The sequence below is a fragment of the Lynx rufus genome, unplaced genomic scaffold, assembly GCF_022079265.1.
Source record: "Lynx rufus isolate CCGP_SWC_20201006 ecotype Redwood Valley unplaced genomic scaffold, mLynRuf1.p SCAF_6, whole genome shotgun sequence".
Classification (NCBI taxonomy): Eukaryota; Metazoa; Chordata; class Mammalia; order Carnivora; family Felidae; genus Lynx; species Lynx rufus.
The window spans coordinates 103401889-103426128 of record NW_025814878.1 but is presented as its reverse complement, the minus strand read 5'-3'; the positions used below and the strand labels follow the sequence as shown (position 1 = coordinate 103426128).

Here is a 24240-nt window from a genome sequence, read left to right as displayed (position 1 = left end):
AGTTGGCAAATAATATAAAAAGCTATGTGAGTTTCTGCCCAAACTAGTTCTTTGAAGTAACAGAAGAAGACTAACCTCTTTTTTTGTTTTCCTGATTGAGGATGCTGTAACCCTTTTTTGTGGCTTTTATGTGGCTGTACATCCAAAAGTGAACATACTAAATGAATACATACAAGCTCTTTAGGTATCCTGAAGAACATTTCCTAAAAATTCTCATCGGTTTATGTACTATCCAGATGAGTCGACACGGCTTTAGAGTCTAGCAAATCTAGAAGGATATAGTTAAATATTTTGGCTATTTAGCTAAACTTTTAAGACACTGTCTGGAAAATGTGCACGTAAAGCCACTGTTGAACAAAACGTAGTTCATATTTTCTCTTTAACCTTGAGCTGGAGCTGTAGACCTTTCCATTTTCATTTAGCAAGATCAAATTCTCAAGCAGTCCAATGCACATATCGAATGGAGGCTGGCTTCGCTTACACAGTGGGAAAGTTTGGCACCTTTAAAATAAAATCTTGTGAAGGAGGAAGCCTGTCAGTGCAACATGGCTCTCATCCTCTTCAAGGATACGTGGAACTCTACCAGAACAAGGAAGGGCCCTGCTTGGAATCTCCCTTTGTTGCTACTATATGATACATCTACGTTTTTTTGATAAGGATTTTTGCATGTGAAAATAAAATTTTTACCTTGTATTACTTCATCCATTAATTCTAAGTTGCATAGCTCTACCATTAAAATATATCTGGAATAAACCACTTTTCACCACTTTCCACTTCGCTGCTACTATTCTGGTCCAAGCGGTCACTATCATCATCTCCCCTGGATTACTGCAATAATCTCCTAATGGGTCTTCCTGCTCCCACTCGTCCTTCCCAACCCCTGCCAGTTCATTCGCCACACAACAGCCAGTGTGATCCTTTAAAAGATGAAAATCGGGTCACGCCATTTATGATTAAAACTGCCAGTGGTGTCTCATCCCCCCAGAATGAAAGTCAAAATTCTCAGAATGGCCTGCATATCCCTACACAGTCTTGTTCCCTATTACCTGTCCGGTCTCATTTCCTATCACTCTCCTCCTCACTTACTCCACATTCCAGCCCACTCGCCTATCTGATGTTTCCCGAAAACGACAAACATATTCCCATCCAGGAGCCTGTGCATTTGCGACACCCCTGCTCTATTTTCACCCCACATCATTGGCTTGCTCACTCACTTCTTTGGGTCTCTGTTCACAGGCCCCCTTCTTAGAGAAGCTGTTGATGACCACTATATATAAAACAGCAGCTCCTGGCAGGGTACTCTCTATTGCCTGGCTTCATTTTTCTTCATAGCTCTTACTATTTATCACCTGCCACAATGATAGATGTATTTCTTTGTGGCTTATCTGTTTCTCAACTAGAATACAAAGCTCCTCAATGGCAGAGATTATGCCTATTTCATTCACTGCTAACTCCCCAATGAGTTGGATACAGAGTAGGTGTTTCATAAACATTGGTGGAATTGAATATATATGTATACATGTGCATATATACGTATACATACGCATATATATACATATATGTGCATATACATATGCATATATATAGATAGACATATACATATATATAGATAGACATATACATATATATATATATATATATATATATCTACACACACATATACATATATATTCTTCCTACAGTCTATATATGGAAAGGTTAATATCTCTAAGGCAAGGTTTCTCAGTCCTGGCACTACTGACATTTTGGGCTGAATGCTTCTGTGCTGTGGGGACTGTCCTGTGCGCTGTAGGATGTTTAGGGAATCCCTGACTTTTACCCACTAGATGCCAACAGCTTCTGCCTGATACTTCCTGGGTTATGAAAACCAAGATGTCTCCAAATATTGCCAAATGTCCCCTACAGGGCAACATCACACCCAACTGAGAACCACTAGTCTAAGAGGAAGAAGACCTACCATTGGTTGCCTCCCTGCTATGTGTCATGTGCTGTGCTTGGTCATTAACATTATCTCTTTTAATTCTTCCAATAATCTCAATGGGCAGATATGATTATTTTTAAAATGAAGAAGCTATGGCTCAGATGTTAGGTAACTTGTCTACGACTGCACATCAAATAAGGTTGCTACAATCTCAAACCAGGTCTGTCTTACTCCAAAGTCTACGCTCTTTTTCCTATGGATCCTCGCAAATGAAACTGCTGAAAGCAGAGATACTTTGATAGAGGCGAGGGAAGCGGATGTACAGTCTTCCAATTTTCCTTGCCTTCTGAAAGATATTCCTCAATGAAATAAAAACTGCAGAAATCTGTGCTCTCCTATTGTATCTGCCTTTCAAGGAACAAGCACTGTGCTTCTATATCTGGTTTTAGAACTGAGGCCATTTCAGACACGAGATTCCTAGGAGGACCATGATACTGAATGAACAACTAATCCCCACGCATCTGTCAGAGTGATCTTTTAAAAATGGAATTGTGTTGTGTCATTTCTATCAAATCCCTCTTTGGTTTTCATATCATGGACTGTTGCAAAAATGACAGGTTTATCTGAGAGGCATATATGAAAGAAAGAGTGCTCCTAAAATACAGATCACAACACACGCTGCTACTTCTAGCCCTCCTGACCCAGTGCGATAGGCCCCGCCCTCACCTCCCAAAAGAACCCTCCTCCCTATCCCAAGCCACACTATTGCTGCCAGAAACACTTAGGAGCAGCAGAACTACCTGCCTCAGTGATGGATCAGAACAACCAATTTACAGTCCTCTTGCACTGTTGGTGGGAATGCAAACTGGTGCAGTCACTCTGGAAAACAGTGTGGAGGTTCCTCAAAAAATTAAAAATAGAACTACCCTGTGACCCAGAAACAGCACTGCTAGGAATTTACCCAAGGGATACAGGAGCGCTGATGCATAGGGGCACATGTACCCCAATGTTTATAGCAGCACTTTCCACAAGAGCCAAATTATGGAAAGAGCCTAAATGTCCATCAACTGACGAATGGATAAAGAAGATGTGGTTTGTATATACACATGGAATACTACTTGGCAATGTGAAAGAATGAAATCATGCCATTTGTAGCAACGTGGATGGAACTGGAGGGTATTATGCTAAGTGAAATAAGTCAGGCAGAAAAAGACAGATACCATATGTTTTCACTCATATGTGGATCCTGAGAAACTTAACAGAAGACCATGGAGGAAGGGAAGGGGGGAAAAAAAAAGTTACAGAGAGGGAGGGAGGCAAACCATAAGAGACTTAAATACTGAGAACAAACTGGGGGTTGATGGGGGGTAGGAGGAGAGGGGAAAGTGGGTGATGGGCATTGAGGAGGGCATCTGTTGGGATGAGCACTGGGTGTTGTATGGAAACCAATTTGTCAATAAATTGTATTTAATAAAAAATAAATAAAATATAAAAAAAATCTAGATACAAAAAAAATAAACTCTTCATTATCTATAATTTATGTTGATACTCCTCAGCTCTCAGTTCAGAAGATATTTTAAAAATTGGCAATTCACATAGTAAACCTTAATCATTCTAACTAAGAAGGTAGCTTAGCAAGATGGTCAAATTATTCATTTAGGAATCTTCCATTGAAGAAAAATACTTCTGTAAACAAACTCTGAAATAAAGGGGGACAGCAAAAAAACATGTTTTAACAGTAAATCTGAATCACGCCATGTTTTAAAAATTCATAAAGGAGAAAGATGAAATGATGAAAAGATGAATAATGGGATCTCTTACATTATGCACCAGTGAAGAAATGAAGTCACTCATCTATGGAAAATTCTCAAGGGACTATATTATAGAGGAAAAATAGGCTTTTACAACTGGGTACCATCTGAGTTAAGATTAGAAACAAAAAAAAACCAAATTAAATTGTTTATTCCTTACAGAGAATGCCCTTAATCATTTTACAGCTGAAGTTTCTTTTCTCATAACTGGCTGAGTTGTTTTCATGAGTCAGAAATGAACAAGTTCATCAATAGAAGTCTGCCACAGAGACTGATCTAGCTGAAAGCACGAGTTAACACAAAACAAAGAAAGAAAATGATTTCCTGAGTATGCCAAGTTTTAATCACTGAAAAAAAAAAAAAAAAGCCAGCAATGGACTTGACCAAATATGGCTACAATGTCATTCAGTAATCATAGCTATTGAAATTGCTTTTGTTTCCAATGTAATGAAAATTTCTAAATGGTTAACAGGAAAAAGCAGGAATGTCTACACGTTCAGAAAATTAAGGTCTATTTTCCATTTTCATCTTTAAAAAGTCTACCCAATGAATTTAAAAAAGAAACAAAACCAGAAATCATCTCGGAAGTAACTGTGCTTTCAAAATCTTTGAAAAAAGTACTAGAGGGAGGGACTTCTCTCCTAAAGCAGCCCTGTTTGTACTTGGATTCAGTATTTCAAGCAGCCTGAACACTATGACAGCCTCTTGGGCTTCAAAGAATGCAGAATAGCGAAATCCCTTGGAATCATAAATGTAAAACCTATAATTATGGTTATTTAACAAAATGGTTTCTGTTAAGATATTTGATGATGAAATTCCCATCCTCAGATGTCAGTGCCCAAATTTTAATCAGCCTTTACTCATAAGTAAATGTATTCTAACTGTTATTTGATTAAATGTCAGTGGCCATTAGGCCCAGCTCTGAAGTAAGAAGGCTTACAGAAGGCATGCCACAGAGGGTGTGGAATGGATTATGTAGAAAGACGCAGAAAGGAGAATTGCTTTTAGTAACTTCGTGATGTGAGGCAGTGTTTCACCTTAAAGTAACCACAAAAACTTTAAAGAGGCAAAGGACAACAGAAGGGAAGATCAGAGGTGGTAAAGTGGGTGAAGTCAAGGGAGGAAGAATCACAGCACAGACGGAACAGCGGCACTTTTGAGTCTTATGTACATTGCCTTACTTGTTGGCCCTCTCTGCAACCCTAAGGGGTAGGAAGATCAGCTATTATCAACATCTTCCTTTTGTAGACAAAGAAGCTAAAGCTTGCTGACTCTGTGGCTTTTTAAGAAAACTTATTTTGAAATCAGTTTAATTTACATAAAATTTGCAAAATTAGTGCAGAGAATTCTGTGTACTCTTCACCCAGCCTCACCACCCCCAACCTCTCCTGATCCTTTCTGATCTGAGAAGCCATGCAGGGTCGGTCATATGTTTAGTGCTTGGATGAGAGTTTTTGTGGCTTTTCATCAAGGCAGGACATATTGCTAGAACGATTTAAGATATCTCCTCCAAACCAGTGTTCTTTTCACTGTATCACTGACTCCTAAAACAAAACTCCTTACTTACCTATGACACTTTCTTTCTGACTGTAGACAGGATTACCCAAGTTTTACCCAAGTAGAATTACCCAAAGGGTACAACTGTACATTACTACTACATGTTACAATTCTAGATGCCTATAAAATATGCAATAATCTAGAATATTCTACCTGAAATGTTCTTTAGTGGCTCTAGTAAGAAACGGGTTTCGTTTTTACAGAACTGAAAGCCCTAAAACTTGAACTATGTGCAGTTTGACAAGATCTAGAAATGCACCCCAACATGAACAAATTAATAAGTGGACAAGTATTCCAGAATTACTTTGCACAGTGACTTCTTAAGAAACATGCTCCATTTCCAGACTCATTTTCCTGGAGGAGAGCAGTTAGTGTTAGATAGGTAGCCCGATAACTTGATCGTTCATATATGCTGTAAATTCCTTCACTGGTTCTGACTGTAGTCATTATGAAAGTAAGGTTGTATCTAAACTCTATTCCATTTGTATGTCTATACGAATTTAGCTGTATTGTACATTTTTATAGAGAAGATTTTGTTCAAGATAGCTACAACTCGTGAGTGCTGGGCACTGAGCTAGGTCCATTACATTTGCTACCACAAATCCTTTCCAACAGTTCTGTGATGCAGGTCCCGCTGAACAATCTGAGACTTGGAAACATTTAGTAATTTGTCCAGGGTAACAAGGATACCCTGCACAAGGTAAGGGATGGAACTGTAATTAGATCTGTCTGAGCCCAAAGCCAATGCTCTGTTTATAATACCATGCAGTCTAAAGAGAACATTGGAAAGAAGACAGGTATACCACAGTTTAGTAAAAGATAAAAAATACTTTTGTCAGCCTATAATAAAGACTTTATCATCTTTTGTGATGACTGACACCCTTGATTAGGATAATGACGCCAGGGGAACAAACAGTTGGGCTTAACACTTGAGGATATGTATAATGTAGTGTGCGTATGTGTATGTGTGTGCACACGTGCACATCTGTTGCTAGGTTGTAGCTTTTAAGAGGGAGAACATTATTGTGACATAAGCATGATCTCATCTGTCTGGGAAGATCATCATCTTTCAAAGACTAAGAAAGAAGGAGGCTCCACGTGGGTGGAGCAGGGTGAGGGGAGAACAGAGTTTAATTAGCTGGTCAGAGCAGTCTAGTAGCCTGACGGTCATGGAAAAACAGGTTTCATAACCAGACTGCCCACAGGTAGGTGAATTAAAAAAACATCACATAGGGAACACTGAAATGAATGATGAAAATATGATCTTGTTAAAATAACAAATTAAAATTCTTCATAGCTTGAAATCCATCCTCTTAGAATTCTTTAATACTGGTGCTTTGCTGGTACATTTACGATATGATGAAATAAACTATAATTTGATTTATATACAACTTTTAAGTGATACTCCTACTGCACCACGTCAGGTATCCCATAAGTATAGTTAAATGAAGCACGCCTGGCTACTTTACATGCCCTCCTTTGCGTAGTATTCTTTAGAGAGCAGAGAAAAACACAGCCCAGATGGTACTTATTTTCTATAGCACAGCATTTTAATTTCTTAAGTACCACGATGGATATTTTGATTAACAACAACAACAGCAAAAAGCTAAAATCAAATCTTTTTTCCTATTTTAAGAGACAGGAAATCTACTAATAAATGCTGAGTGATTTCTTCAATCTTTTGATGTTGGGAAGTTTAGATAAACGAAACTCTTTAAATAATAGGAGACTGAGACTGAAACACATTAAGACATTAACACTCATCCTGTAAATATCATAGTTCTTTGACAATCATAGCCACATGACACAGTATTTCTTCAATATAAAATAAGAGACTTATTTTGTCAATTGCCCGAGAAATAACTGACAAGAAGGAAAAAATTAACGTCCTATGTAAAAGGCCTTAGCTTTGTCCATAGTGGAGCTCTGGAACGGTCCATGAGAGCCCAACCAGAGGGCCTGTGTCAGAGGGCTTAGACAAGCCACCTTTTTAATTTTTTTTTTCAACGTTTATTTATTTTTGGGACAGAGAGAGACAGAGCATGAACAGGGGAGGGGCAGAGAGAGAGCAGAGTCGGAAACAGGCTCCAGGCTCCGAGCCATCAGCCCAGAGCCTGACGCGGGGCTCGAACTCACAAACCGCGAGATCGTGACCTGGCTGAAGTCGGACGCTTAACCGACTGCGCCCCCCAGGCGCCCCTGACAAGCCACCTTTTTAACAGCTTCCTTGACAGAGCAAAAGTGATGAGTTTACATGACAGCTAAGAATTATCTGCTCTCATGATGAGGCACAAAGAAATTTTATGGGGCGCCTGGGTGGCTCAGTCGGTTGAGTGTCCGACTTCGGCCCAGGTCATGATCTCGAAGCTCGTGAGTTCGAGCCCCGCGTCGGGCTCTGTGCTGACAGCTCAGAGCCTGGAGCCTGCTTTGGATTCTGTATCTCCCTCTTTCTCTGCCCCTCTCCCGCTCATGCTGTCTCTCAAAAATAAATACACGTTAACAAAAATAAAAATAAATTAAAAAAAAAAGAAATTCTGCCTCACAACTTACGAGTTCACTTCACTGGCACAGCCCAGACACTATATGAGAGAACCTGAATTTCTACTAGCATCAGGCAAAACAGTGTCCAGTCACTGCCACATGGACCAGAACTGTCAAATGCTGTCCATTTCCAACTTCTAAGGAAAACAATTTTTATAGCAGACCAGGCCTATCCTAAGACACTAATTACTCTCTAGAAGTTTATTCTCAATTTTATCAACCTGGGGTCTCAGTCACAAGTTTTACTAGTTTAAATATTTTTAGCTGAATGCAATTTGATCCCAAATTATAGTTACTGTAAGCAAGATAAAAGTGTATTTTTCTTCACGTAAATGAATTCTGGAGAGGAGTAGCTCAGGCTTGATATAATTACTGGTTGAAGTCACCAGGGCCTCAGTCTCCTCCAGCTTCTGCTCAGACATTTTTCTAAGCTGTGTGGGTTTTTTTTTTTCTTTCCAGTTTTAAAAGTTATCTATTCCTTTTATTGAGATATCGTTGACATCTAACAATGTGCAGACTGTGGCTTTGTCTTCATGAGTCAGAATGGCTTCTAAAGCTCCAGATATTACCTCTGCATAAAGTGGTCAAATGTAGGAAGGTAAGAAAAAAAGTGAATGCACTTTTGTTTTCAGAAAACTAACACGGTAGTTACAATACTTCCGTTTACATTTTACTGGCCGTATCTCAGTCATACGATCAAATCCAGCTGGAAGTTAAGAAGAGGAACGTGCTATTGTGGCTGTGTGGCAACACGACCAGCTACAAATCAGTTTTATTACAAAGGAAGACGAGAAAGGATATTGGGTGGTAAGGAGCTGTCTCTATCATGTTGGTATATGATATTACATTTATGTGATCCATCATATTGATTTCCAGACCTGATTTTTACTTCTCGTAAGAGCTGAGGCTTAAGAGTAAGGATTCTCTCCCATCACATCACTCGCCAACATTTTTTAAAAAATGCATTTTACACATTTCTTAACTTCATGGAGTGCTTCCAGGAGGTAAGTCAAACCAATAGCCAAGAATATTAAGCCAACTCCAAAATGACTGAGGTGCTCTAGGAAGAAACTGGTTTAGTTGCATTTAATCCCTTCATATGTTAGGGTCAGCACAACCATCAGTGAAGGTGAGTGACATAAAGACGGACTTGGCAAATGACTCAGTCCAGTGGGCGCTTAACTGCCTTGCCAATGTTAGTCTATGCACTTCGCATGAAAGCTGGCTGGCAGGCTGGGAACTACTTTTGATCTGTTGTCTACTAACCTTTTACTGGAATCCTAGATACAGCCGATGAAAAGCCACCAATCTCAAACTTCATCGAAGAAAGAGAAGATGATTAAAGTAGACTGGGGTGGGGAGGGCTGAAGTGATCCCAAGTACGATGAACTTGAAAGTAACAGAGGGTATCTTCAGCACTGGATATAAGTAAGGGCAGGGTGAATTTTCATGAAGAGGCAGGCCATCATATCTGAAAAACGCCTCTTCACTTTTTGATGAAAAACTTAAAATTGCAAAAAATGCAAATGCTGCAAGCGTCTCAAGAGGTTCTACATTTATACACCATTTTATCTTGGTGAGAAAGATACAAACAAAAAGCAAGGAAGATGGCATTCAAGATGTATCTGACACACGGACAGAGTACATTATAGGGCTAATACAATTTCAACTCAATCTCTCTATATTCAAAATCACCAGTGCTGAACAGGAACAACTGAGTTTCCATCCTAAACGTACAGCTCTGAAATGTTCTTACGTGATCATGAGGGCCATTCTGTATCATCAGAGGAAGACTAGAGTGCCTCGTGAAGAGCATGCCGACCTGGGCTCAGGAGACCTGCACTTTAGGTCTTGGTTTTGCCTCTAGCACAGGAAGGGAATCTCTGGGTTGGGTTGCTTCCTCTGACTGCAGCTGAGTTCTCCCTTCTTGAATATAGCTCTGGTGTTCTGAGGTTCTGTGTGTATCCTGTATCGTAGGGAGGGCTTGAAATGTGTAGCAATATGTCAGAGCCATGGGTCCTAATGATTGAGGAGACCGGACAACCTGTTCAAGTCCACGATGGAAATCAGTCTCAGTCTATTTGCAATGATTCTGATCTAGGAGAAATGCCATTGGGAGAAGCCAGTGGGTTCCTAACTTCTGGAAAACAGCCAGATATTTCAAAACCGTAAAAATGTGTGTGAACCATTTCACCCTCAGCAGTGATGCAGCCATTTAACCCGCTGCGTCGACTTTACCCATGACTCCCATTTCTCACACAGAAGGGCACTGGATTTAGAAAATGAGGAGGCTATGTGAAACTGAACGGAAGAGATAAGTAAGAATCTGCACTTTCATAATAGATGCAGAAAGAAAAAAGAATTCCAGGTACTTTTTTTTTTCCTGGGAAGTTCAAGGGTAGGAAGATCACTATCACTAGGTCTTCAAACACCTCCCCCTCAACATGCTCCTTTCTGTAGTGAATTAGATCTAATACAAGAAACCTAACAAGATATACGAATAAACTCTGCAAAAAGTACAAACAGCTGTGCAATTCATATGGAAGCTGAATATGTCTTTCAAAAATAAGTAAGAAATATGCTGAAAGCTATTAGCAAACAGTTTTTTTTTTCTAGAAAAGAATATCTAAGAGACTGTAATATTCAAAGGCATGTAAATGTTCTTCAAAAATAAGAGCAAAATGTTCAAATGATTGTCTGGGTCAGATAAACATCGATGAGCAGAAGAAAAGGGAAATCTTATCATCAAATAATGTTAGTTACTTGTAAGTCACCATAGCCCAATACCTTTCCACTGTACTAGTCTACACAGAGTCACTAGTAAAACTAGACATTCTCCAGTACAAGAAAAGTCTTCGGTATTCTGATTATGAGGAAATAACAGTGAGGCTTCAAAAACGTAGGTAAATTTAGGAGACATATTTTTAACTTCCTTTAAGTGAGTTAATTTCTATTTTCCAACAACAAAGGCAGGGGTTACCTTCAGTAGGTAGGAAGGTAAGCATACCTTTGCATATTCCTTAAGAGAGGCATATCCTGTGCCATTAACTGAAAAGATAAAAAAAAAACCCTACTAAGTCCCTATTAAAAAGAAATCAGATTCGGTATGCTTGTGACACTTTAAAGAGCATATTATGTGGGAAAACAAAATAAACATTTAACCTGGCAAATGAAAATGGATTTGGAGTTTCAACATATTTGGCAGACTGGTAGAATTAAATTCAAGTCAAGTCTGCAGAGAAACTAATATAGTATTTAAATATTTGCTTAAGTAATGCAGTTTTTGAAATAACATATTTGAAGACATGTTTTTGTTGAAATGTTTTACAGTTTCAGCAAGGATATTTTTTGAGAGGAAAAGCTTGACTGAAGCACATTTTACTTTCTCTCTTTGTCATTCTGTGAACGTTAGTGGGATTTCTGGATTTACTCTCTCATGAGCCATTTTCCTTTAAGTCTCAGATAACTGTGTAACAGCCCCTGCAGCTTTTAAAAAGGAAACTAGATTTAGATTATGAAAATAATTTTTGAAGGAAAATACCGATGGTCTCAAGATCAACTCCAGCCTATTTGTGGGCATGCTAGGAACGATGCGCGAATGAATGGATGAATGGGCCGGGGCAGTAAGCGGTTCAGGCACTGTCTACCTGCTCTCGCTGCCCCATCGCTGCCAGGCTACCCTGCCAGCCTCCTCTTTAGAGTGATGCAGCGTGTTCCTGCCCTCCAGCCACACTGCCAGGTCTACGCCTGGACACCCAGCACAAGCTGGGTCGATCAGGGCCCACTTCCAGAGATTTGAAACTGGTAATCCAGAGAACTGGGTCTCTTTCTTTTTAGGTGAAGAAACTCACTTGCCAGCACCTGCTCTGGCAGCATGTTAGCTACCAATAAAAAGACGGTTCAACAGGGAGAGAAAAATTAAGCCCACGTATTAAGGGAAGCAGATATCAGAAAGAGAAAGAAAAAACTGATTTTATTGGTGTCTGAGCCGTAGTTCCTGAGGCCCAGCTGTATTTCTATCCTTAGGTTGCTTAGAAGATGCACATCCTTACAACATGAGAAATGTGTCTATTTGTAGGGTTAACTAGTTCTCTAAACAACATAGCAAACAAATTTGAATCAATGTTTTATAAATTTAGCTTGTCATCCCTAGTCTTTATATGAATCCATCATCTTTATACAGAGTGTGTACAATCACAGAAAGAATAGTGGTGACTCCTGTGGAAGTGTAACTCCCATGACAACTTTGCTTCATTATCCTGAAAACAAAGACCTCTTTCCTACAGGCAGCCAACACTTCTCTTATTCAAATAGATTATCTATATCATTAATTGACCATTAGGACATTGCCGGTAGTTTGCACATAAATTATATGAAGGCCTAAATACAATCATCAAGTCCTTTAATCAAGAGAAAATACCTTCCTAAATAACCTTATAAAAAAGCAGGCGGAGGTACCAAATTTTTACTCAGTCTTGGTTCCTAAAATCAGTAGTTTTCCATTTCCAGAGAAAGTAAATTGATAAAAGAATTTCTACAGATGACAAGCAGTTCTGGGTCGTTGAAAATTTGTGAACATGTAAAGATTCACGTTTAAAACTAAATTATAGAAAACTCCCAACTCATAAATAGATCTTAAAAGTTTGTTTTAAATTACAAATACATCTTCTCATAGAAATACTATCTTACATGGTGGCTAATGTCTCATGTAATCTAAAAAAGCTCTTTAACCCATATGCACCTGGATTATACTCAGTTTACGGAAGGCTCCAAAGGGGCAAATTAAATAAAAGAGTTTTGCCCCTTCCCATATGCACCAAAATTCTGAAAACCCAAAGTTGGTGTTTGATAGGTTCTCACATTATTTCTGAAATCTCAACTTCCTAGAATCTCTCTCTTGCATTTTCTTTCCCACAAGCATACAATAATAGAGCATATCACTTAATGTTCTCTATTCTTCAAATTTCTCTAAGGTTCAAAACTACTTTACTCCTTGGAAACCAAAATTGTTTACAGAAAGTCCCTTTCAGCTAATGATTAAGATGTACGAAATCTGATTCACATCAATATGTAATAACTGAGTGTCCTTGGCCCTTCATGTGTTTTTAAAAGTTTTGAAAGAAGACACAGTTTTATCGACTATGGTTTTGAAAATTGTGGATTTAAGATAACAATGATTCACATTTGAGAAACAAGTATGAGAAATCCAGTATCTTTTCTAATGTGTGATTCTGCTCAGCAATTACCCGAGAAGCAAAAATAAAGCAAAGTATCTTTATCAGCCTTGACATCAGGGAGGCTAGTAACTATATACAATCAAACGCAAGGGTTTTTTTTTTTTTTTTTTTCCAGATAAACATCACTACTTCTCTCCTACTTTGCTTTTCCAGATAGTCCACACACCCATTTTCCTTCCTAGCACTTACATTTTTTAAACTGTGATCCTAGGCTAGGCATAATCTCCATGCTTCGAGGTCCTCTGTCTGCAAAGGCCGGGGACAGGGGGTGGATAATAGAACCTACTCCATGGGTAGACTGTGACATGAGATCATATATACGTTAGGGTTTAGAACAGTGTCTGACATGTAGTAAGTCCTATACAGGACTCTGTTATCATTACTATTATGTCTATTTCTCTGGTGTATCAAACATTCTGTCAAGGAAATAACTATATTATGAATCTCATACCAGACCCCCAGATAAAGTACAGTAGCAAGCACCTAGTGGGTAATCAAAGCGTATTTATCAAATGAAAAAATACTAATTTATTTGGAAGGTTGATAAATTGAGACACATAGATTTAAGTTTCCTTAGAATTTAAAAATAGCCACTGAAGGCTTTAAATGATGGTAGGCTCTGAAATTACAAATTAAAGACAAAGAAAATGGGCAGGGAAGCATAAAAGACAGAATCATAAAATAAGATAAAATCATATGGGCTATGTCAATAAATGCAAATAGGGTCATCTCATTAATTGAAACAAATTAAAGAAAAAAATCTTAAGATTCGGGGCAAAACTCAAAATCCCATTATATATACTGTTAATAACAGTTGCATCCAAACCAAACGGATCAAGAAGACTGAAAGGAAAGATAAACAAAGTTAGAACAAGCATAGGTATGAATCAAAACAGGGGAGCCAGTTTCTACTGATGAAGGGTCCAGCAACAATGAAGAAAAAGGCTTAAATTTCTGCCTCCTAATTTGGGAGAACTGGTTTACATACAGCAAAGATGGCTAGAAACTGAAGGAGGTATTTACAGAAACATCCCAGCAGTGAACAGCTTACTTTAAAAAAAAAAAAAATTTTTTTTAACGTTTATTATTTTTGAGACAGAGAGAGACAGAGCATGAACGGGGGAGGGGCAGAGACAGAGGGAGACACAGAATCGGAAGCAGGCTCCAGGCTCTGAGCCATCAGCCCAGAGCCCGACGCGGGGCTTGAACTCACGGACCGTGAGATCGTGACCTGAGCTGAAGTCGGATGCTTAACCGACTGAGCCACCCAGGCACCCCAGAACAGCTTACTTTTAATATGCCTCTGGGTTTGTAATTGATTAAAGAGAAAAAAAAAACGGGGGGGGGTGTGGCCCAAATGACCATTTGGGATGTGAAAGAAATCCTGGAACACCTATTTAGACTTATTTTTAATTAAAGAAAACAGAACACGTTTTACATGGACTGACACTGCTACCCTAAATCGGCCCATATGCCCCAGAGTTACACGTGGTGAATAAAACATCCTGAAGGAGGGCAGTGCTCGCACACGGACGGGCTGATTGCAGTGCAGTCACGAGCAGGGTCTGTTCAGGGCAAGGATGGTGTGGTTGGTGTCACCTCACTTGGTACAGGAGGACATCTTCACTGTGCCAGTTAAAAAAAAAAGACCACCGATAGCAGATTCTATGCAACATTTTGAATTGAGATGCAGAATGAACATAGAGATCTTTTGCATCACCCAAAGTCTCGCAGGCTACCTCTGAGCAGAGGAAGTTGAAAGTTATAGAACTTGAAGACAAGTTAATGCTTTTTTCCCTTTCGAGTCTAAGAGTTATAAATCTGCTGAACTTTTCTCGTGGCCACTGGATGCTAGCAGATATTTAAAGTGAAAAACCACAACTTATGTATCCCTCTAAAGGCAAAAGCAGTAAAAATAGAAAGGTTTTCCAAATGATGAAACATCTATGATTTACAGAGGTTTGGAAATATTTTCATTATTATTAACTTTTTTGTTAATATGGCTATATTTATAGAGCACCTACTATGGCTCTACACTATTGTGGGCACTGCAGTGAAAAAAAAAAGACAATGTTCTTTGACCTCCTGGAGCTTACATTCTAGTCGGGGGGGGGGAAGACAAATAATAAACATATAAAAGAGACTGATAACTGCTATGAACAAAATATAGTAGGGGAAGTGGACAGAGAAGGATGGGATAGGAGAGGGATTCTTCTTGTCTTCGTCTGCTCAGCCTGCCATAACAAAATGCCACACATTTGGTGGCTTAAACAACAGAAATTTACTTCTCATAGTTCTGGAGGCTGTAAGTCCTAGATCAAGATGTTAGCACGGTCAGGTTCTGGTGCGGACTCTCTTCCTGGCCTGCAGACAGCTGCCTTCTCACAGTGTCCTCACGTGGCAGGGTTTTCTGGCGTCTGTTCCTTTTCTTACAAGTGCACTAGTCCTATTACCAAGGCCTTGCCTATGACCTCATCACAGCTGATTATCTCCCAAAGGCCCCATTTCCAAATACTGTCACATTAGAGGGTTTCCACATACGTTTTTATGAGGGGACACAATTCAGTCTGCAGCATCTCTCTGTTGCAAGGTTGGGGTGGGTCTCTGTGGTGACGTGAGATGTGAGCAGAGTTCTGAGGGAGAGGAGAGGGCTAGGGAACAGTACGCGACAAAGTCTGCGAGAGGCAATGCGTTTGCCCGGCTGAGAGCCACTGAGAGCGAACATCTGGAGAAAGATGGACGACTGATCAATGTATCTGGCAACAGTGGAGGCTATTGTGACCTTAACAAGAGCCATTTACATAGGATGGTGGGGATGAAAATGTGATTCAGGTGGGTTCTAGAGAGAATGGGAGGAGAACAAATGCAATCTCTTTTGAGAAGTCCTACAGTAAAGGAGGACAAAAAAGTAGCTGGGAGGGTTTCTGTCTGTGTTGAGGCAGGGAAAATCACAGCGCTTTGCTGTTGGATAGAAATGAATGAAGCGTATCGGGTTGTGGTAGGACTTTCGGAAGCACTCCTCTCACTGCTCCCCTTTTTGCAGGGAGACAGGAAGTGGGTTTACCAGCTGAGCAAGGACAACAGGGGTGCTAGAGGTCTTCTGCAACAGCAGTTTAAACAGTTATTAAGGTCAGTGGCAGAATGGATGCACTATGGATTCTCTAAAATTGCCAGGCAGCACTAAGGCCAATTTGAGGTTCTTAGTTGGCAATTTGAAGCGATAATAGTTAGCTTGATTGTGTTTTCCTTCAGTCATGTTCTGCTGCTGGGGAACAGGCATAATATGTAGCTATAAAATAAGCGAAGAATTGGATTTAACCAGGATTGGGCTTTTGCTAGGGCAGGTGTAAGTGCAACCTCTAAGTGTGAATAAAATCCTAGTGTTAAAACAATCTACTAATATATCTAACCAAGTCTCAAATTTTTACTGATGAAGGTTCTGTGATCAAAAAGAGTTTGTAGACTAATGATAAAAAGGAAGTGAATACTATTCATAATGACGATGTAATAGACACATAAGTGTCTCCCTGTGCTGTCCATGGATCAGTTACAAAAGGTCACCGCATATTAAAACACCAAGTAAATTCTAATAAATTCCCAAGGCTAAAATAGTATCTCTAAATATATTTGACTGCTATGCAATAAAGTAACTAAAACACCTACTAGGGTCACAAACAAAATATTCAGCCACTTGGAACATATATCTATTTATTTTAAATATTCTCCTATATAAATTAGGCCAAAAAGCAACTCAAAAGTATATTGACTATTAATAGTTACATATCAATACATGATATAATGTATTAATTAAAAATATTAATATTAATATATTTACAAAATAGTATTTAAATAACGGACGTAATAGACATTTTTTAAACCCTATGGAGTATATCAAAAGCTATGCTAAGAAACATTACAAATTTAATATTTCCATGGTCAAAATTTTTTCTGTTAAAAATAGCAATGAACACATTTGAGTTTTAAATAAAGCTTTTGTTCAATTATTTCTTCAGCATTGTACCTAGAAATGCAATTTCTGGATCAAAGGACATATAGGTTTGCTTTTTCTTTTCATGTGTTTGACAGATAAGAGTCACACTTTTCTCCCGAAAGCTGTATCATCTTATGTTTCCGCTGATATACGAGATAGTGAACTTCTCCACAACCAAGTAAACACTGAAAAACTCTTGGTACAACTTAAACAAAATACATTTTTCTAGCTGAAATGAAATACGATTTTTCCCCCTAGCTTTGGTTTGTTTTTTCCTTGGGCGGGGGGTGTGGGGGTGGAAGCAAGGGAAGGGTGGAGATGAGATTCAACATTAAAATGCATTACAAATGATAAATTTTCTCACAGCTGTCTCTTGCCACAGAGGATCCATAGTTCTTTCAGTAACTCCCCAATATAATCAACTGGCCTACAGTCATTTGTAAGCACCCAAGTCCCACACAAGTAACTGGAATGATTTAAAAGAATACCACGAGAAGAATTTTTTAGAAGAATTTATGAGTTTGAGATGACTGATATCCCAAAGAAATAACATCCAGGCAACCAAGATAACTCATCACTCCTTGGTTATAATATATTAAAAAAACCTTCACCACGAGTTTTTACGATTCACAGGAAAGGTTTAAGCAATATTTAATTATACAAATAATGTACTACAATTTCTACTTCAAAACCATATAATGGATTATTAGTAAGAACTGCTTAAGATAATGAAGAACATTCCCCCCAAATTTTACTGGAGGCATTTCTGCTTTCACAGACAGTAATAATTGCCTTATTAGGCTATCTTATTTTTTTCTATTGATGAAAAACTCGTTGTAGGACGACAAGGAACAAGCCTTCCGAGCCTCAAATATCCTCCCCACTAAACCCAGATGGGTAAGAGGAACTCCACACAGAGCTACTACCTAGGAAAAAAGATTGCATTTTTTTCTTCTTTTTTTCCCCTTTTCCTTCATCTATTTCTCTCTTCCTCCCGCCCCATCTTCCTCACCCGCTCCAGTCTCCCCCCTCCCTCGGGTAACTTCCACAGATACAGCAAAGGAATACAATAGTATTTTTTGGAGATAGTTGTGGACGTACCGAATTTTGGTAAAAAGAGTCTAATTTTGAATTATTTAAAAGCTCTTAAGTTATTTAAGAGCTTTTATATAATAAGGTACTTTTTTCAAAATAAGAACAATTATGCCAGTGATTTTAGATTTTTCTATAGTGTGTTTTCCCAAAAGTGTTCACTTTTGTACTTACAGCTTTTCCATACTTGAGAACAGGTCAAGAAACCCATTATCAATGACTGTCTTCTGTCTGAGGTGCCGAACAACTACAAAACCTCGATGCCCTTTCTTCAGGGACTTTTAAAAGTAACATTTAATAAATACTTTAAAATGCCCCAAATTGCTAATACTTATTACTTGGTTACTTTAAAAATCATGCTTAAAACAGCTTATTACATGGCCATATTAACTGTGGGTATATGGCTAAATATTACTCTTTGTAACTGAGTATAAGAGCCACAGTAGTGATGGTTATTAATAAATTATTAATTCAATAACCCCGTAGTTTATAAATGCCATACATGAGGCAGGTTAAATTCAAAAGTAATTTTTGTGAATATGGTAATTTATTGGTAACCTGTTCCTTAGTGTTAGAAGAACTAAGTGAAACAACATTTTCCTGTTGTGTGAAGTACATATGAGTGGAGATGCAAAATTTTCATGCCACAAAAAATTCAACAGTAACTTAAGGCACCTGAAAATTCAAACTACCCTCTAAGTACCAATCAGCCAACAACTAAAAGAATTATCCAGAAGAGGTATTTCATGGATCAGAGAAGTAAGTATGTTATTATGTAAAGATGCTAAATCATAAAATCTTACAACTGCAGCAAATACACGAGAAAAGGTATGGAACATTTATTGTCAAATGTTCTGACTTGGCCACTAGGTGGAAGGGACCAATGGTCACAGATGGTGTTGGTCCTTTTGAAAGAAAATCAACTGATTGAACTGGAATTGATGCTCAGTGTCAGCTTGTAGACAAATTTGGGACACAGCAGAGATCAATGCCAAAGCAGTATGGTTAGAAGAACTTCTATAGCTAAAACTGGAAAAGCCACTATTATAATTTGAACAGAAAGTTATCTGACCAATGAAATCCATTAATAACTAGAAAGCACCTGAAAGAGATTTGTTGGAGAACTCCTGATATGAAAAGTTCATAGAGGTACATAACTAATTATGATATCCTGTTTGAATCCTATGTGAGTCAAAAATGACTGGTTTTATATACCTGGAAACTACATTCTTTAAAATTTTTTAAGGTTTTATTTATTTTTGAGAGAGAGAGCGAGAGAAAGAGAGAAAGCGAGCAAGTGGGGGAGGAGCAGAGAGAGAGAGAGAGAGAGAGAGAGAGAGAGATTGAGAGAGACAGAATCCGAAGCAGGCTTCAGCCTCTGAGCTGTCAGCACAAAGCCCGATGCGGGGCTTGAACCCACAAACTGCGAGATCATGACCGAGCTGAAGTCACACACGTAACCAACTGAGCCACCCAGCCGCCCCAAAACTGCATGCTTTAAATAAAACAAAAAAATATTCAAATCACCCAAAGGATATATTAATAACACATATATTAGCTACAAAATTATGCCTATTTTTAGTTACCTTATTTGGAAAATATTTATTGGAAGTTTACAACGTTTAAAATAAGTCCACGCTCTCAAGGACTTTATCTAGTAAGTTAAATTAAGTAAATACAATGAGTTACAATCTATCACCTACTGAAATATCTGAACATAGATGTTGCAGATCGAGAAGGCTCAGCAAAGGGAAGAAAAGTAAACACCCATTTAGAGAACTACAAATCCAAAGGGGTTCATTAAGCATTGTGTGTGTGTGTGTGTGTGTGTGTGTGTGTGCGTGCGTGCGTGTGTGTGGGGGGGGGGTATGTTTTGTGTGTGCACATGCATGATTTGGGAAAGAATATTAAAAAAGAGGAGGATCAGGAATGGTGAGAGACGAACATGAAAAGGCTATCTGAGGCCAGATTATAAAACAATGTATTACTATCATGCTAAGAAGTTGAGACTCTTCTGCAGAAAATGGAGAGTCATGAAAAGGAGAAGGCTGGCAAGATGTGAATTGCCTTTTGGACCACTGCTCTATGGAAAGGATAGTTCTCGACAGACATACAAATACAATGGATTGCACTGATCACTAAATATGCTTCATCTAGAATTCTTATTTCTCAATGAGGAATGCAATGATCCAGGAAAAAGTCTTGATTAAACAGCTTGATTGGCATGATGTCATAAAGTGGTGGCAACATTAAGAACCGAAGTAAAGGCAGCTCCTTAGCACGGATGCAACACAGGAATAGCGGGAAATTACCTATACCAAACAGGCAATGAGCTGTTAATTCCACTAAACAAACTACAGGATTAAAAAGACAAAAATCTTGCCACAGAGTACATTTATTTTCATATTTAGAATGACTAACTTGTAGAGATTAAACCAATACAGATAAATAAAAGCCAGACTATGTAACAACAATCTGCCCACCTACTGTGGGGAATGTGGGTGAAGGAGAAAGAATAGGGAAATATAATCCGCAAAATATTCAGGGCAAAAATATTTTGGTTATTACAACAACCACAATTTGAGAACTATAAACATTAAATGTAAATTAGTGGTAAATCCTGTGGTGTTCTTAAATTCGGTGATATTTTAAAACTCTTCTCTGCCAAGGTGTTTTATAAACAAGTCGGTGGACTGATCTCTAAGAAAACCCTTGCAATGGATCTTTTGAAAGAGAAGGATATCATTTTAAAAAGAACAAACTGAAATTATTTGGGAAAGAAAATATTGATTGATTCCATAAAAACCTAATTGAACAGTATAATCAGATGTGTTAGTCAAATATCCATTTATGCGAGACTAAACACAGCAGCGAGACCTACACACATGCATTACCACTGGTAGACACAAATGTTTAGTTTGCAGCATTGGTGTGTATCTTTATCCTCAAAAATGGTTCTCTGTTTTACTAAAATTGAAACTTGCTTGATGTGGGGAAGGTAGAAGTGAATGGTAATCATTGTTCTTATATTTTACTACCAAGTTCTGATTTCAAATATTCTATAACCATCAAAATCCTACAGGAGAAAACAGGCAGCACCCTCTTTGACCTTGGTCGCAGCAATTTCTTACTAGAAACGTCTCGGAGGCAAAGGAAACAAAAGCAAAAATGAACTATTGGGACTTCATCAAGATAAAAAGCTTCTGCACAGCAAGGGAAACAACCAACAAAACTAAAAGGCAGCTGACGGAATGGGAGAAAATATTTGCAAATGACATATTGGATAAAGGGTTAGCATCCAAAGTCTATAAAGAACTTACCAAACTCAATACCCAAAAAACAAGAGTCCAGTGAAGAAATGGCCAAAAGACATGAATAGATATTTTTCCAGAGAAGACATCCAGATGGCTAACAGACACATGGAAAGATGCTCAACATCATTTATCGTCAGGGAAATACAAATCAAAACCACAATGAGATACCACCTCACACCTGTCAGAATGGCTAAACTTAACAACTCAGGCAACAACAGATGTGGGTGAGGATGTGGAGGAAAGGGGAACCCTTTAGCACTGTTGGTGGGAATGCAAACTGATGCAGCCACTCTGGAGTCCAGTGAGTACGAAGGTTCCTCAAAAAATTAAAAACAAAACTACCCTATGACCCAGCAATTGCACTGCTAGTTATTTATCCTAAGGATTCAAAAATGCTGATTCAAAGGGGCACATGCACTCTAGTGTTTATAGCAGTGCTATCAATAATAGCCAAATTGTGGAAAGAACCCAAATGTCCACAGAACTGATGTGGAATATTTATATACAATAGAAAATTACTTGGTGATCAAAAACAATGAAATCTTGCTGTGTGCAACAACTTGGATGGAACTAGAGCGTATTATGCTAACAAAATAAGTTAGAGAAAAAAACAAATATAGATTTCCATTATATATGGAATTTAAGAAGCACAACAGATGAACACAGGGGAAGGGAAGGAAAAATAAGATAAAACCAGAGAGGGAGGCAAACCATAAGAGACTCCTAAATACAGAGACAAACTGAGGGCTGCTGGAGGGGAGGTGAGTGGGGAGATGGGCTAAATGGGTGATGGGCACTAAGGAGGGCACTTGTTGGGATGAGCACTGGGTGTTGTATGTAAGTGATGAATTACTGGGTTCTACTCCTGAAACCAAGACTACACTATATGTTAACTAACTTGAATTTAAATAAATCTGAAAAAATAAAGTTTATCCCCCCCCCCAAATGAATAAAATATTCTATCCACATAAGAAAAGATACTTGTGGGCCACAAATGCTAAACCTTGATTTGGATTTGGAAAAGCATGGTTACTATGAGCACTGTTTCAATGCTGTCACCATGTATTTAGCTTCCCAATAGTCTAGGGAAAGGGTAACAAGAAGAAATCTTTTAAATTTCACCCAGAGAGGAATAGTAAAAAATAGGTCTGAGGGTGGAAGACAAAATGGGAGCGGTACTAAAATTTATATCATAAAGATGGTAGTCATTTGGCTAATCTTGCTCTAAATTTTTTTCTATAGTAAAGCATAACCCAAGCGATTAAACACCCTATAAAAATAGAGAGCAATTAAAAAAACCCAACAAAACCCACCCATTTCTAGTTTCACACCCAGTATATGGAGCACTCTAATCAAAGCAGAAGTCTGACTCTACCCTCAGTTAGAGCCCATAGTTCACAGATGGTTAAGAAAAACCTAAAAGAATCCCTTAAGAACAATCTGTCAAATGTGATATATTAAGCCATAGAATGATAAACCTAGGTAAGCGAGGGAATGTTCTATTTTTATAAAATCTGTAACTTTTCATGTCATTAACTGAAAAATCTCTTCTCCGGAAGATTCCTTTCTGGAGTTCAGACAAACTTTTATGGCAATGGATATACACATATCTACCATTATGTAACTAGAAGATAGCTCTAGCTGTGGATACAAAATAATTTGATAGAGTCTATAAAGTCATGAATGGAAATAAATTTCAGAGCAACACATTATACCTACCTTTGGGTTCTCCTAAAGTCATGTAATACTCCCTGTTCTGTAGTTTCTAGGCCAGAAAAAAACATACACTAAATTACATTAATTATGCACCGTGTAGCTGGAATCGCCAAAGGTTTTTTTGGAGGAATTTCTATTAATATTCCCTGAAGAATGATTTTGTATTTTTCAATTACGTTATCCAAGATTCCCTTCAAAAGAATAAATGGGCATACTAATGTGTTCTCCTGATGAATCTCTGTCAGAGTCTCACCTTGACATACTATCTTTTCATGTTATAAAATGTACCCTAGTTCTATTATTTTGTGCCCTCTTCAGCAAATTCTGAAGCTAATTCTATGTCCCTGTCTGAGGCTAGTCATAAAGATTTCTTAAAGAAGTAATGTGCTTTACCTCAGAAAAAAACTAAATTTCAAATCAAATAGCAAGAGAAACAGAAAATACAGGGCTCCATCATACAACCAATGATCCACCAAGAAGGTTCAAGATTCAAGACCAAACAGAATTAAGAACCATTTACTGAGCCTGTATTCCCCTTAAGAGGGTACAAATCTTACTTGCCAGTTATTAACTACAGTACTGTGAATACAGAAACTATATTTTGTCTTTTGTGCAGTCACGACCTCAGAGGGTAGGATAGTGACTTACAAAAGAGCCTCAATGAATAAATGCTGAATGAGTTAAAGAGTGGAAGGAAGGATGGATGAGATCCAAAGAAAATGACTTCTACTCATTCTCCATGCTATCTCTCAAGGAAAACTTCCTACAGATCCAGGCAGAGTCAAGGTTGTAATACATCACTTGGTCAATTCTTACTGTAATAATGTACAGATCCTCTACCCTTATAGACCTTTGAAGCTACCTTTCCAGCACTCATTCCCTCTTCCTATAGCTCCAGCAATCCATGCCTTTGTGAGGGGCTGGATGCACCTTCAGCTTTAGGGATGGAGCTTATGACTTAGGCTAAGCCAATCAGAGTAGGTCATCCTACTAGCTACTGTGGGTGGTAGGGGTTTCAGAAGATCTTGTGACATAAGCACTTTCAGGGTCAATCTTGGAC

At 38.4% G+C, this 24240-nt stretch overlaps 1 protein-coding gene across 1 annotated transcript in view; it reads right to left on the bottom strand.

Annotated features, from left to right (window-relative positions):
- The window catches only part of SUPT3H (SPT3 homolog, SAGA and STAGA complex component), a 540026-nt gene that overhangs the window by 114572 nt on the left and 401214 nt on the right, over positions 1-24240 (bottom strand). The gene's annotated exons all lie outside the window — the stretch shown is intronic.